Genomic DNA, 16,701 nt, shown 5'->3' on the forward strand with positions numbered 1-16,701 from the left:
TTTCACGCTACCAATTTCTATTCTGTTAATTCTTTACTTAAATCTGCTAAGTACCTCTCCGTTTGCCTTACCACTGTTATAATTTAATATGTACAACCAGAGTTGGAGTTTAATTGTTTCTTGAGTGAGCTAAAATCCAATATTTGTAAAATGCATCCACTTAAATGAAACCCCAGCAAGGTTCTGCCTCTTCCTGTGGTCCTGTCTGTGATGCCTTCGTTCAGCTCCTGTGGAGCCTCCCTGCTTCACAACACTGATTGCATTAGCCCAAGAAGGCCATTGCCACTTGGGGACTGCCCTGTTGATGGCTCTGCATACCCTCCAGCCCTAGCCTCCCTGCTCTCTCCTTTGACTGAAAGAACTAAATGTGGCAGGAAAAATACATTAATGTATGAGTGTCACCAGCCTGTCCCCTTGCCACCCACTAAGGAGAATGTGGCTTCACTTTCTTGGATCAAGAAATAAGAGTCCAGCTGGATTTTCACCAAATTGAAGAAAAACAGGAAAGAAAGCAAGAAAGACAAGGAAGCAAATACATCCATGTGACCTAATAAGTGTCCTCTGAGCTGCAGCAGGAGGGGGAGAAACCAGTCTCCATATGGGAGCCAGAGAAAGGGAAGGAAAGGGAACAGAGCTTTGAAAATTTGGCATTGTGCATTGAAGGTAATCCTTCTATGGCATTTTCTCAAGACTGAAGTCAAGATCTAATTGCTTTTCAAGTATTATTATATGCTGGACCAGAATGTCTTTGAGAGAGGCACCTCAAAGAGGATGGACCTCAGGGGGGCTTACAAAGCAGGCTCTTTGTGAAGCTAAAGATTCATAATGCATTTTCATTCCGCATCTGAGGCACGGAGCAGCACAGTGATGGGGCCTTGTAGGACCTCATCCCAGGCAGGATTAGGCTGGCCGGAACACAGCATCATCTGAAGCTCTTTAGGACGGATGTTCTCTCTCACACCAGCAAGTTTACAAATCAGATCCAAAACAGGCTGGAACTCCAGAGCATCCAGAATCATCTCCTGTATGTGGCAAGAGAGACATCAGCTTTTCTCCCTTCTCATCAACTACCGCTAACCGTTCCTAACAAATTGTCCCAAGGTTCCCCTCTGGAAAACTTTCCCACGTACTCATCTTTCTTCATTAAGGCCAGCCCTTTCCATCAGCCTGCCTATGTCTCTTTAGTGTACAATAATTTGTACTCTTTCCAAAAGCTGGACTTCTGTAGTTATCAGTTTGTTGGAAAATTACTACATTGGGTGAAAGGCAATAAGGCAATAATATCCAGAGAGAATTAAAAGGTAGGGATGGTTCTACATAGAGTTCTAAAACATTGATAACATTGAGCAACTAACTGAATCCGATACTCAGACAGGACCCCTTGCCCCTAGTTACCTGTGGCAAAATAATGGCCCCTCAAAGATGTCCACATCCTTATCTCTGCAATATGTGAATATGTTACTTTACATGACAAAGGAGAATTAAAGTTTCAGATGGAAGTAAGGCTGCTATTCACCTGATCTTGAAATGGGAGATGAACTTGGATTGTCCAAGCAGGTCCAATGTAGAGAAGGGTCCTTATGAAGAGAGGAGGGAGGCACAAGAAAGAGGCCCAGAAAGAGGGCGGCATGGAGAGGACTTCACTTGCTGTTGCTGGATTTGAAGACAGAGGAGGAGACTATGAGCCAAGGAACATGAGCAGCCTCTAGAAGCTGCAAAAGGCAAGGAAATAGACTCTCCCCTAGAGTCTTGAGAGGAATGAGGCCCTGTGGGCACATTGATTTTAGTCCAATAAGACGCACATAGGACTTTTGATTTTTAGAAGTGTAAGATAGTGAATTTGTGTGGTTTTAAGACACTACGTTTGTGGTAATTTGCTACTGTGGCAGTGGAAAACTAACACAGGACCAAAGACCCCACTGCCCTGCCTTTCTAAGACCCCAGCCTCAAACCATGAGCTCTGTCATCAGCAACTTAGAACTTTAGGAAATCTTTTTTTTTTTTTTTTTTTTTGGAAAAAAAAAAATTGTTGTCCAAACGGGGCTAGCAGAGTTCTGTGGGGCTCAATAATACAGCTCATTTGGGGTATAAAGAGCTCTGTTGGCAAGCCTGGAAACTGAATTAGGACTGTTTTTTGAGAAAATAAACTGTGTCAAACAGCCTACTTTCTAATGAACATTTGGAATATTTGGAGTTCCTCATATTGGTAAGCTGTAGAGTGCCTGTGATCTGTGCTGATGGTTAAATGGAGCTGTCAGTTTCAGACTCTAGGCATGCAGGAGGCCTAATAGTTATTCATTGTTAAAAGTTTAAAATCCTGAAAAAAAAAATCCTGGTTTGTGATCTGGTCCAGAAAAACAATCTGCTTTAGCAGAGGCCTGCACACTGCATGAACCTTAGGCCCAGACTGAATGCTTACTTAAGGAAAAAACAATATCTTGAAAAGCACATCACCAAGTACCTTATTGAGAATCCAAATCAGTGTATCACATTGCTCGAAAAACATACTTATATCTAAGGCTGTTTTGCAAGACAGCACATTGAACCACTCTTGTAAACTCTTCCTTAGGACTATAGAAGCTAGAATGTAATTCTAGACTCACATTTCATCAGACAACAGGGATTGGTATGATAAAACATACGCCATACATTTTTGACACTTGGTGTTCAAATCAAAGCATTAAATCGATATTTAAAAGTATATCTTATTCTTCTTTTATGAGTAGCCTTAACTTATGTCTCAGTTTTCCTCAGCCAGATCCAGCTTTCATCTGCTGCCTCTTCTTAATTATTAATAATTTCCCCTTTCACGCTCAGAACTGTGCCAATTTGATGACAAATTATATGGTCACCACACATATAAAAGCTTCAGTTATAGTTGTCTCATAAATTTTATTTATTTTTCTTTTTTTAGAGAGTCTGCACAAGTTGGGGAGGGAGTGGAGAGAAAGAGAGAGAGAGAATCTTAAGGAGGCTCCATATTCAATGTGGAGCCCAATGTGGAGCTTGATCCTGTGACCCTGGGATCATGATATGAGTCGAACACAAGAGTCAGACACTCAACCAACTGAGCCACCCAGGCACTCCTCACATACATTTTCTTAAGTCAGAGCACAATTCCTTGCAGTTTCCTCAAGGTCTGGAGAAACCTTCATGTTCTAGAATTGACTCCATGGGGGAAGACCAGGAAGAGTGGGAAGAGGGTATTAACTAAGCAGTAGATGATTTGGAGTACACACAAATTATATATAATATACATTATATAAAATGCACTGTATATAATGCAACTAAGTGCCAAAGCCATGCCTGACTCTGTGTGTGTGTGTTTGTATGTGTGTGTGTGTGTGTGTGTAAGATAAAATTAAACCCACTCCCCAGTCCTTCCAGTCCTAAATGCCAGCCCTAAGCTATGAGCCTTATCAGAGACTTGGAGCTAGAGGAAATTCTTATTCATTATTAGTAAGAAATTTAAACATATCTTACAGAAAAACATTGTTGTCCAAGCTAGTAGAGCTCTGTGGAATCAATAATACAAATATATAATATATATACAATTAGGTCATTTTATGTGCATAACATACAACTTATAGTAATCTCACATATTTTACATTTTATATATAATGTGTACATATATACACACACATATACATATATATAATTTGACACAGTATGTCTAGGTGGCAAAGCAAAAAGCTAAAAGGTTTTGGTGAAGGTGACAAGAATGTCAGCTCTCAACATTTCTATACACTGGCAATGAACAATCCAAAAGTAAAATTAAGAAAACACTTCCAGGAGAGGGACTCAAGATGGCGGAACAACATGGAAGTTTTTTATGTGTCTCATGTCCATGAAATATAGCCAGACCAACACTAAACCATCCTGCACACGTAGAAAACTGATCTGAGGATTAACACAACAATCTGCACAACCTGAACCACAGAATTCAGCAGGTACGTGGCATGAAGAGGTGAACTTGGGGAAAGAGAAGCCGCAGAGGGCAGGGAGGTACTTTTGTGTGCGGAGAGGGGACCAAGACAGTGAGGAGAATATGGGAAAAGCCCCCCTCCCAAAAGCAGCTGGAGAGAAAGTGGAAAATTGGAAACAGCTGCAGGGACTGAGCTAAAAAGGGAGAAAGGAGAAAGGAGAGGGTTTAGATTCCATTAAGACTGTAAACAAGGGGAGTGCAGAGTCTGCAACTCTGCAGCTAGATACCCAGAGGTGCTCTGGTGGGAAAGGTGAATCCCCAGGAGCAGAGAGGGGTCCAGGAGGTTCTTGGGCCACACGAGAAGCAGCTCCACTGCTGGAAGGACACTTGGTAGAGGCTGTGAGGCAACCTGGGCCCAGCAGACCCCAGAGAACAGCCACATCCACTCATGCTGGAACAAGGTCTTTAAGCATGAAGCCTGGTGCCAGATGTGTGTTGTAATTTTCCATAATCCCTGAAATGCTGCTGCTACACTATCTCGCAAACTTTTTCTGGGGTGGGCTGGCACCTGGCCGCAGTCTCTGGGCATCGGCAGCAGCATGGTCCCATGAACTTTCCTGGGTGCAGCCGGCATTCTGCCATTGCTCAGTGAGAGCCTCCACAGAAGGGAGTAATGGGTCAAAGCCACAGTCCCTCAGAAGTAAAGGGCCAGGGAAAACAGCCACATCTAAGACAAAACTCGGGAGAGAAGTACTACCTGGGGCTTGGTCATGAACAGTGAAGAAGCAGGGAGTGGACAAAAGCTGAGGACAAAGGGCGAATGTTGATGGGGAGAACAGAGTTCCAATATAGAGACTGGGTAGCTGGGTGATGCCATTTCACCACTCCCCCATACGTGCATATGCACCTACAAGCGCCACAACAATCCACCCCAGTAAGCTATCAGCACCATCTAGTGGAGAACGGAGCTGTTACACTAAGCCCCGCCCAACTGGGCCAACCTCACTCTTCAAGAACACAAGTCTCACTGCCTGCTTAGTTTATGAACTATAAGGCGCTTCATAGTCTGACTTCTAGGGGAAAACAAAGTAATTTCAGTCGTACTTCAGTCTGTTAGCAGGTCCATCTATTCAATTTTGTTTCTTTTTTTTTCTTTTTTTTTTCTCTTTTTCATTTCTTTTTCATGAATACAGAAAGAGGAAAATTCACTTTTATTTTCAATTTTTATTAAAAAATTTTTTTCTTTAAATGTTTTACTATATTTTTTACTTTTGTGTAAATTTTTAAATTCTATTTTACTTCCATCATTTTTTTCATTTGTGTATTCATTTTTTTCAAATTTACAAATGATTTCATTTTTTTCCTTTTTCTCTTTTTCGTTTCTTTTTGTTGAATACAGAAAGAAAAAATTCACTTTTATTTTCAATTTTTATTAAAAATATTTTTCTTTATTTTTTCTATTATATTTTTTACTTTTGTGTAAATTTTTTCAAGTTCTAGTTTACTTCCATCATTTCATTTTAGTCTACTTCAGTGTATTCATTTTTCCAAATTTTCAAATGATTTCCATTTTTTTTTCTTCTCTCCCATTTTTTTCTCCAATCTATCAAGCCACTTTCAACACTGAGACCAAAACACACCTAGGATCTAGCATCATTTTTCGATTTTGTGTGTGTGTGCATGTGTGTGCTTTTAATTTTTCAATTTTAATATTTTTTTAATTTTAATTTTTTTAATTTTAATTTTTTCTACCTCATTAATTCCTTTTCTCCCTTCAAAATGATGAAATGAAGGTATTCACCCCAAAAGAAAGAGCAGGAAGAAACAACAGCCAGGGACTTAAGAAATACAGATACAAGCAAGATGTCTGAACCAGAATTTAGAATCATGATAATAAGAATACTAGCTGGAGTCAAAAATAGATTAGAATCCCTTTCTGTGGAGATACAAGAAGTAAAAACTAGTCAGGATGAAATAAAAAGTGCTATAACTGAGCTGCAATCATGAATGAATGCCACGGTGGCAAGGATAAAAGAGGCAGAACAGAGAATCAGTGATATAGAGGACAAACTTATGGAGAATAATGAAGCAGAAAAAGAGGGAGATTAAGGCAAAAGAGCACAATTTAAGAATTAGAGAAATCAGTGACTTGTTAAAAAGGAACATCAGAATCATACGAGTCCCAGAAGAGGAAGAGAGAGAAATAGGGATAGAAGGGTTATGTGAGCAAATCATAGCAGAAAACTTTCCTAACCTGGGGAAAGACACAGACATCAAAATCCAGGACGCACAGAGGACCCCCATTAGATTCAACAGAAACCGACCATCAACAAGGCATATCATAGTCAAATTCACAAACTACTCAGGAAAGGAGAGAATCATGAAAGCAGCAAGGGAAAAAAAGTCCTTAACCTACAAGGGAAGACAGATCAGGTTTGCAGCGACCTATCCACAGAAACTTGGCAGGCCAGAAAGGAGTGGCAGGATATATTGAATGTGCTGAATCAGAAAAATATGCAACCAAGAATTCTTTATCCAGCAAGGCTTTTGTTCAAAATGGAGAGATAAAAATTTCCCAGACAAACAAAAATTAAAGGAGTTTGTGACCACTAAACCAGCTTTGCAAAAAATTTTAAGGGGGTCTCTCTGAGGGGAGAAAAGATGAAAAAATAAATACATACATACATACATACATACCAAAAGCAACAAAGATTAGAAAGGACCAGAGAACACCACCAGAAACTCCAACTCTACAAGCAACATAATGTCAATAAATTTTTCAGTACTCACTCTAAATGTCAATGGACTCATGAATGCTCCAAACAAAAGACATAGGGTAACACAATGGATAAGAAAACAAGATCCATCTATATGCTATTTACAAAAGACCCACTTTAGACCTAATGACACCTTCAGATTAAAAGTAAGGGGATGGAGAACCATCTATCATGCTAATGGTCAACAAAAGAAAGCCAGAGTAGCCATACATATATCAGACAATCTAGACTTTAAAATAAGGACTGTATCAAAAGATGAAGAAGGACATTATATCATAATTAAGGGGTCTATCCACTAAGAAGACCTAACAATTGTAAACATTTATGCACCAAATGTGGCAGCACCCATATATATAAACCAATTAATCACGAACATAAAGAAACTCATTGATAGTAATACCATAATAGTAGGAGAGCTCAACACCCTACTCACAGTAATGGACAGATCATCTAATCAAAAAATCAACAAGGAAACAATGGCTTTGAATGACACACTGGACCAGATGGAACAGATATATTCAGAACATTTCATCCTAAACCAGCAGAATATACGTTTTTCTCCAGTGCACATGGAATGTTCTCCAGCATAGACCACATACTGGGACACAAATCAGCCCTCGGCAAGTACAAAAAGATCAAGATCATACCATGCATATTTTCAGACCATAACACTATGAAACTCAAAATCAACCACAAGAAAAAAATTTGGAAAGGTAACAAATACTTGGAAACTGAAGAACACCCTAGTAAAGAATGAATGGGCTAACCAATCAATTAAAAAGGAAACTAAAAAGTATATAGCAGCCAATGAAAATGATAACACCACAACCCAAACCTCTGGGACACAGCAAAGTTTGTCATAAGAGGAAAGTATATAGCAATCCAGGCCTTCTTAAAGAAGGAAGAAAGATCTCAGATACACAACCTAACTTTATGCCTTAAAGAGCTGCAAAAAGAATAGCAAATAAAACCCAAAACCAGCAGAAGACAGAAAATAATAAAGATTAGAACGGAAATTAATGCTATTGAAACCAAAAAAACAGTAGAACATATCAATGAAACCATAAGCTGGTTCTTTGAAAGAATTAACAAAATTAATAACCACTAGCCAGTTTGATCAAAAAGAAAAAGGAAAGGACCCAAATAAATAAAATCAAGAATGAAAGAGAAGAGATCACAACCAACACAGCAGCAATAAAAACAATAATAAGAGAATATTATGAGCAATTATATGCCAATAAAATGGGCAATCTGGAAGCAATAGACAAATTCCTAGAAACATGTACACTACCAAAACTGAAACGGGAAGAAATAGAAAATTTGAACAGACCCATAACCAGTAAGGAAATTGAATTAGTAATTAAAAATCTCCCAAATAACAAGAGTCCAGGGCCAGATGGCTTTCCAGGGGAATTCTACCAAACATTTAAGGAAGAGTTAACACCTATTCTTGAAGCTGTTCCCAAAAATTGAAATGGAAGGAAAACTTCCAAAGTCTTTCTATGAAGCCAGCATTACCTTGATTCCAAAACCAGACAGAGACCCCACTAAAAAGGAGAACTATACACCAATTTCCCTGATGAACATGGATGTAAAAATCCTCAACAAGATATTAGCCAACCAGATCCAACAATACATTTTAAAAAATTATTCATCACGACCAAGTGGGATTTATACCTGGGATGCAGGGCTGGTTCAATATCCACAAAACAATTAACGTGATTCATCACATCAATAAAAGAAAGGACAAGAACCATATGATCCCCTCAATAGATGCAGAGGAAGCATTTGACAAAATACAGCATCCTTTCTTGATAAAAACCCTCAAGAAAGTAGGGATAGAAGGATCATACCTCGAGATTATAAAAGCCATATATGAACAACCCAATGCTAATATCGTCCTCAATGGGGAAAAATTGAGAGCTTTCCTCCTAAGGTCAGGAACAAGACAGGGATGTCCACTCTCACCACTGTTATTCAACATAATATTGGAAGTCTTAGCCACTGAAATCAGACAACACAAAGAAATAAAGGCATCCAAATCAGCCAGGAGGAGGTCAAACTTTCATTCTTCACAGATGACATGATACTCTATATGGAAAACCCTAAAGATTCCACCAAAAAACTGCTAGAACTGATTGATGAATTCAACAAAGTTGCAGGATACAAAATCAATGCACATAAATCGGTTGCATTCGTATACACCAAGAATAAAGCAACAGAAAGAGAAATCAAGAATTCAATCCCATTTACAGTTGCACCAAAAACCATAAAATACCTAGGAATGAATCTAATCAAAGAGCTGAAAAATGTATACACTAAAAACTATAGAAAGCTTATGAAAGAAATTAAAGAAGACACCAAAAAATGGAAAAAAGATTCCATGCTCATGGATAGAAAGAACAAATATTGTTAAAATGTTGATACTACCCAAAGCAATCTACATTTTCAATGCAATCCCAACCAAAATAACACCAGCATTCTTCACAGAGTTAGAACAAATAATCCTAAAATTTGCATGGAACAAGAAAAGACCCCAAATAGCCAAAGCAATCTTGAAAAAGAAAACCAAAGCAGGAGGCATCACAATCCCAGACTTCAAGCTATACTACAAAGCTGTAATTATCAAGACAGTATGGTACTGGAACAAGAACAGACACTCAGATCAATGGAACAGAATAGAGAACCCAGAAATGGACCCACAAACGTAGGGCCAACTAATCTTTGACAAAGCAGGAAAAAATATCCAATGGAATAAACACACTCTCTTCAGCAAGTGGTTCTGGGAAAACTGGACATGCAGAAGAATGAACCTGTACCACTTTCTTATACCATACACAAAAATAAACTCAAAATGGATGAAAGACCTAAATGTAAGACAGGAAGCCATCAAAATCCTTGAGGAGAAAGCAGGCAAAAACCTCTTTGATCTTGCCCGCAGCAACTTCTTACTCAACATGTCTCCAGAGGCAAGGGAAACAAAAGCAAAAATGAACTACTGGACCTCATCAAAATAAAAAGCTTCTGCACAGCGAAGGAACAATCATCGAAACTAAAAGGCAACCAACAGAATGGGAGAAGATATTTGCAAATGACATATCAGATAAAGGGTTAGTATCCAAAATCTATAAAGAACTTATCAAACTCAACACCCAAAAAACAAATAATCCAGTGAAGAAATGGGTAAAAGACATGAATAGACACTTCTCCAAAGAAGACATACAGATGGCCAACCGACACATGAAAAAATGCTCAATATCACTCATCATCAGGGAAATACAAACCAAAACCACAAGGAGATACCACCTTACACCTGTCAGAATGGCTAACATTAACAACCCAGGCAACAATATATGTTGGTGAGGATGCAGAGAAAGAGGATCTCTTTTTCATTGTTGGTGGGAATGCAAGCTGGTGCAGCCACTCTGGAAAACAGTATGGAGGTTCCTCAAAAACTAAAAATAGAACTAGCTTAGGACCCAGCAATTGCACTACTAGATAAATATCCAAGGGATACAGGTGTGCTGTTTCGAAGGGACACATGCACCCCCATGTTTATAGCAGCACTATCAACAATAGCTGAAGTATGGAAAGAGCCCAAATGTCCATCGATGGATGAATGGATAAAGAAGATGTGGTATATATATACACATATATATATGTATATATACATATATACATATATATGTGTGTGTGTATATGTATATACATATGTACATATGTACATATGTACATATATATACATATGTATATACATATATATGTATATATATACAATGGAGTATTACTCAGCAATCAAAAAAGATGAAATCTTGCCATTTGTGACTATGTGGATGGAACTGGAGGGTATTATGCTAAGTGAAATTAGTCAGAGAAAGACAAAAATCATATGACTTCACTCATATGAGGTCTTTAAGAGACAAAACAGATGAACATAAGGGAAGGGAAACAAAAATAATATTAAAACAGGGAGGGGGACAAAACATAAGAGATTCATAAATATGGAGAACAAACAGAGGGTTGCTGGAGGGGGTGTGGGAAGGGGGATGGGTTAAATGGGTAAGGGGCATTAAGGAATCTACTCCTGAAATCATTGTTGTACTATATGCTAAGTAATTTGGATGTAAATTAAATAAATAAATAAATAAATAAATAAATAAAATTAAAGACTAGAAGAAAAAAATAAATAAACATTTAAAAATTATTGAAAAAAAAGAAAAAGAAAACATTTTCATCTCCAAGAGCAACAAAAAGAACAAAATACTTAGAAATAAAATTTAACCAAAAAGTGAAAAACTTTTGCATTGGAAAACTACAAAAGATAATTGAAAAAAAAATTAAAGAACACCTAAACAAGGGAAAACACATCCAAAATTCATGAAGTGAAAGACAATATTACTAAGATAGCAATATTCACCAAAATGGATTTGCAGATTCAACACAATCCCTATCAAAACCCAAGTGCTTGTTTTTTTGTTTTGTTTTTTTTTGCAGAAATTGACAAGCTGATCTTAAAATTCATATAAAAGTGTAAGGGACCCAGAATAGCCAAAACAATCTTGAAAAAAGAACAAATTTGGAGGACTCACACTTCCCAAATTCAAAACTTATGACAAAGGTACAATAATCAACACTGCTTGATGCTGACATAATGATAGATACATAAATGGAATAGAACTCAGAATTCAGAAATAAATACATACATTTATGGTCAATTGTCTTTCATCAAGGTGCCAAGACCACTCAATGGAAACAAGTCTTATCAAGAAATAGTGCTGAAATGGGTGCCTGGGTGGCTCAGTTAGTTAAGCGTCCAACTTCAGCTCAGGTCATGATCTCACGGTTTGTGGGTTCAAGTCCCATGTCTGGCTCTGTGCTGACAGCTCAGAGCCTGGAGCCTGCTTTGGATTCTGTGTCTCCCTCTCTCTTTCTGCCTCCTCCTGCTCATTCTGTCTCTCTCTGTCTCTCAAGAAAAATGTTTCAAATAAATTTAAGAAATAGTGCTGAAACAACTGAATCCACATGCAAAGGAATGAAATTGGACCCCTACCTCACACCATATACAAAAATTATATATACACCATATTAAAAGTATAGTAAAATATATCAAGGATCTAAATGTATGAGCTAAAGCTATAAAACAGATAAAAGCAGAAGAGCAAATCCTTGTGACCTCAGATTCGACAATGTTTCTCAAACATGATACCAAAAGCACAAGTAATAAAAGAAAAAAATAAATTGACATTACCAAAATTGACAACTTTTATGCTCAAAGGATACTTACTATGAAAAAAAAAAATGAAAAGACAACCCACAGAATGGGAGAAAATGGTTGAAAACCATATAACTGATAAAGATCTAGTATAAATAAAACATAAAGAACTATTTTGACTCAACAATAAAATAAATAACCCAATTACAAACTGTGCAAATAATCTGAATATACATTTCTCCAAATAACATATAAAAATGGCCAATAAGATATTACAAGATTCTCAGCATGATTAGTTACTAGGGAAATGCAAGTCACAATCATGAGATACCATGTCGTATCTGCATGAATGGCTATAATCAAAAAGAGACAATAACAAATATTGGTAAGGATGTGAAAAATTTGAAACTCTCACACATTGCTTGTGGAAATGTAAAATGGTGCAACCACTATGGAAAACATTTTGGCAGTTCCACAGAAAGTTAAACATGGAATTACCATATGATCTAGCAATTCCTCTCCTAGGTATATATCCAAGGGAATTGGAAGCATATGTCCACTCAAACACTTGTGCATTCACGTTTACATCAGCACTGTTCATAATGGCCAAAACATGGGGGGAAAACAAAATACCCATCAATGAATGCATAAACAAAATATGATGTATTCATACAATTAAATATTATCCAGCCACAAAAAGGAATGCGGTAGTGATACATGCCACAACATAGATGAACCTTGAAAACATTATGCTAAGTGAAAAGTGTCAGTCACAAAAAGTCAAATATTACATGATTACATTTACATGAAATGTCCAGAAAAGGCCAATATGGACACAGAAAGTAGATGAGTGATCACCATGGTCTGTGGGGTAGGAAAGAATAAAAGTGACTGCTAACAGGCATCGATGGGATGATGGAAATGTTCTGGAATCAGACACTGGCAGTGGTAGCACAACTCCGTGAATTTACTAAACCACTGAAATGTATATTTTAAATTTTTTAAATGTTTATTTATCTTTGAGAGAGAGAGACAGAGAGAGACAGAGTGCAAGCAGGGAAGGGGCAGAGAGAGAGGAAGACACAGAATCTGAAGCAGGCTCCAGGCTCTGAGCTGTCAGCACAGAGCCCAATGCAGGGCTCGAACTCGCGAAATGTGAGATCATGCCTGAAGCCAACACCAAGAGTCGGACGCTTAACCAGCTGAAGCCACCCAGGCGCCCCTGAAATGTATACTTTAAAAGAATGAATTTTATGATTTGTGCATTTTATCTCAACTTTTTTTAAAAAAGGAAAGAAATATGAATAATATCAGTATCTCTCTCGAAAGGTTGCTGTGAAAAGTAAAAATTTTTTTAAAAAAGACATCTACGGCAGTTAGCACAGTGCCAGAATGGATGATACTAATGATGGTGGTGGTGGTGGTGGGGTCATCATCTCAGGAAGTATCTTGTGCTACTGGCTTAAGGCCCAAATTTAAAACCCAAGAGTGATCCATCCGCATTTTGCTTTATTTTGTTCCCCTTTTATTTCTCCTCACACTCCTGTCCCACTGTTTCCAGCCTTTCTGGATCTGGTCCTAGTTCTCAACTCTTCTTTCCAATTCACTCTCATCCCACTCTCAATAATCTCTGACAGTCTTCTCCCCTGCTTTACTAGCAAAATTAGGATATGTCAAAATTGTCCCAAGTAGCTGCATCTTCTGACATACAGCACTAGCACAGAGACTTCTTCAACACCCACCCACACGACAAGACAGAAACCTCAGTTTGGGCGTGTGAAGAGAGGAGATAATTTTGGAAACTAGGAGCCTGTGTCATCATTTTAATGAAATAATAAAAGATTTTTTGATTTGCACCCATTTGCAATGTTACTGTGCACAGACAAGCTTCTCGGAGAAGGTGATCCATCAGTCAGCCATCCCATTGAGAGCAGGGGAGAAACAAATCTCCACCCAGTACACATCATAAAAATGGAAATCAAGGAGACTGTTCATTAATGCAGATTAGTTTTAAGCTTGGCATGGCTTTGCTCTGCCGAGATGAATACATACAGGAGAAATTCTCAGTGGGCCTTGAGTTCTTGGTAATATATAGTCCTTATTACCTCACTGACTAATGAACCTTCAAGCTCAAGAGAAGCAACTTGTGATCACCATGTTTCCTGCAGACGGACCAGTGATCAGAGCTGCCTGGAACAGGCCTCTCCATCAGACTCTGTGCCCCGAGCCACGGCACCTCTGATCTATCTCTGCCATTCTGAGCTGGTTTGTTCTCACCAAAACCAAAGAAGGAGTTTGTATTCAGGGTTTTTCAGCTACTTTTCAACCAAGCAAATGAGCACCAAGTAATCCAATTAGCTAATTAACAAAAGGAGTTAACGGCTGCAGATGCCCTAATATGATCCCCCAGTATCCAGAATGTATTTTCAATAGAGCCTTAAGTCCCATACATAATCTGAGGGGCAGACTAACTAGGAAAATTTCAGGTTTTGAGAAAAAGCAATTAAAGATAGTGTTTTCTTTCTTCGAGGATGGGAGGAGCTTTTCAAATACTTGAAATCGCACCATGCAGGCAGCACATACTGCAATCAGATTAGAGGTGCTTTTGACTCTGAACCTAACACAAGTGTATTCGACAAGACACTGCTGGTGGCAGGTAGCCTGCCTCTTTTTTTTCTCTTTCCCTTCCTTTTTCCTTTTTCTCTCCCCACTCTGTCCCTCTCCCTCTCTCCCATTTTGTATTAGGTACCCTTTATGTGCCACTGTACTTCTTTCTCCCATAGAATTTGATTAATAAAAATACAAACATTGCACAAAACAAGATGTGTGCCTTTCATGACATCAACCACCACAACAAAGGCAATCATTAGTGAGCATTCCTTAAATAGTAAGCCTAAAACCTGTGGTGTCCAAAAGTTCTTAAATGTGCCCACATATGAGTAAATAATTTTTTTATTATTTATTTTGAGAGAGACACAAAGAGAGTATGAGCAGGGAAGGGGCAGAGAGAGAGAGAGAGGAAATCTCAAGTAGGCTCCATGCAGAGCCTGATGCAAAGTTCAAGCCCGTGAACTGTGAGTTCATGACCTGAGTTGAAATCAAGAGCCAGTCACTCAACCAACTGGGCCACCCAAGCGCCCCTGTGTAAATGATTTTTAAGTGTACCTCCAATATGTGTCTATATTTATTTATAAATTATATACATGTACTACTACTATGTGTTATATAAAGTACACTATAAAATATTCAAAACATTTAAAGGAAAATATTAAAACAAGGGTCAGCAAACTTTTTCTTAGAACACCAGATAGTAAATATTTTAGACTTTGCAGGCCATATGATCTTTGTTACAACCACTGAACTCTGCCATTGTAGCATGAATGCATCCATTGACAATATGTAAACAAATAGGTATGGCTATATTCTAATAAAGCTTTATTTACAAAGACAAGTGGTAGGTTGGATTCAGCCCATTGGGCCATATTTTACCAACTCTTAAATTAAAACATAAATAATAGTAAAAGTCCTAGCTACTTTTTCTATACCCATGCTGAACAATATGAAAAGAAATGGGATAAGATTTAATTCACCAATTCTCAATTGCTATCCAGAAAATAATTTCCTTTTTTATTTCTATATACTGAGGCACATGGTAAAAAACATAGCCAAGTTGAGACGCAAATGCTAAGCTTCAGGCTGACCTCACTTCTAGGTGTATAATTTATTCTACAAATTATATTTCTCATCAACTCTGTGGTTCAGATTTATGCTTCAACGAAATGTCAAATTACTATGTGTCTTGGACCTTTGGGGTTTCAAGCAAGTGATCAAAGACATAGACATCAAATTAGAAAATCCCAATGGACTACTGAAAAATGAAAAATAAATTCCAGATAAAGTCCTAACACCCATGCATGTATATATGTGTATATGTTAAATTGAGTAAACAAATCTTGTCACCTTGATCTTTAAAAATGTTATTGCTGATGCTGTTGTGCTGAATCCAGTATTGTTCCTTGTTAATCTATACCTAGGAATCTTGGAAATTTTTGACAAATTATTAAAGTCATCTATATTGAATCCAGTTGAAATGGGAAAAAGAAGACCAACGAATGTAACAGTGTTGGAGTATCAGGTACCAGTATCATCAGCACTGAAGATTTTTTTTTTCTTGCTTCCCTGGCATAGAAAATCCTAACACCTCACTGGCATAGTTAGACGTCAGCTCTTCAACCATCTCAGTAGAGCCATCTCTATGATGATTTAGTAATAATTTCACCAAACAAAATGGAAGCTATTTTAATCATTTTAGTCAAATTGAATGTGTCAAGCAGATATACTATGAATAGAGGCAACACTAATTCAAGATTAAATCTTCAGTCCCAACAAACCCACATGAAACAAAGAAAAGAGATCACATGGCCCAAGAAGATGCTAGCAATTAGGAAACTTGGTTCTCATGCAGTCTGAATACAACTAATTTCTTTTTCTTAAGTTTATTTATTAATTTTTAAGAAAGAAAAAGAGCATGAGCGAGGGAGGGGCACAGATAGAATCCAAAGCAGGTTCTGTACTATCACCACAGAGCCCAACGTGGGACTCAAACTCACAAAACTGTGAGATCATGACCTGAGCTGAAATCACAAGTTGGACACTTAACCAACAGCTACCCAGGCATCCCCAAATGCAACCAGTTTCAATGTTCTAAGCATCAGTTTTCTTATTAATATTATAATAAATACATGACTTACAGAGCTATTGGGAGATTAAAATCAAATAAAATATAT

At 37.8% G+C, this 16,701-nt stretch overlaps 1 long non-coding RNA gene across 3 annotated transcripts in view; it reads right to left on the reverse strand.

Annotated features, from left to right (window-relative positions):
• LOC102965678 overlaps nucleotides 1–16,701 on the reverse strand; it is a 165,674-nt gene that overhangs the window by 45,520 nt on the left and 103,453 nt on the right. Inside the window, exon 10 of one of the 3 annotated variants that reach the window (XR_006220637.1) lies at nucleotides 709–1,022. The exons of the other annotated variants lie outside the window; for them this stretch is intronic. This is a non-coding gene — a long non-coding RNA (uncharacterized LOC102965678). Of the gene's footprint in view, nucleotides 1–708; nucleotides 1,023–16,701 lie in introns of those variants that run through there. 3 annotated transcript variants of the gene reach the window in all.

Source organism: Panthera tigris, chromosome C1 (assembly GCF_018350195.1).
Source record: "Panthera tigris isolate Pti1 chromosome C1, P.tigris_Pti1_mat1.1, whole genome shotgun sequence".
Classification (NCBI taxonomy): Eukaryota; Metazoa; Chordata; class Mammalia; order Carnivora; family Felidae; genus Panthera; species Panthera tigris.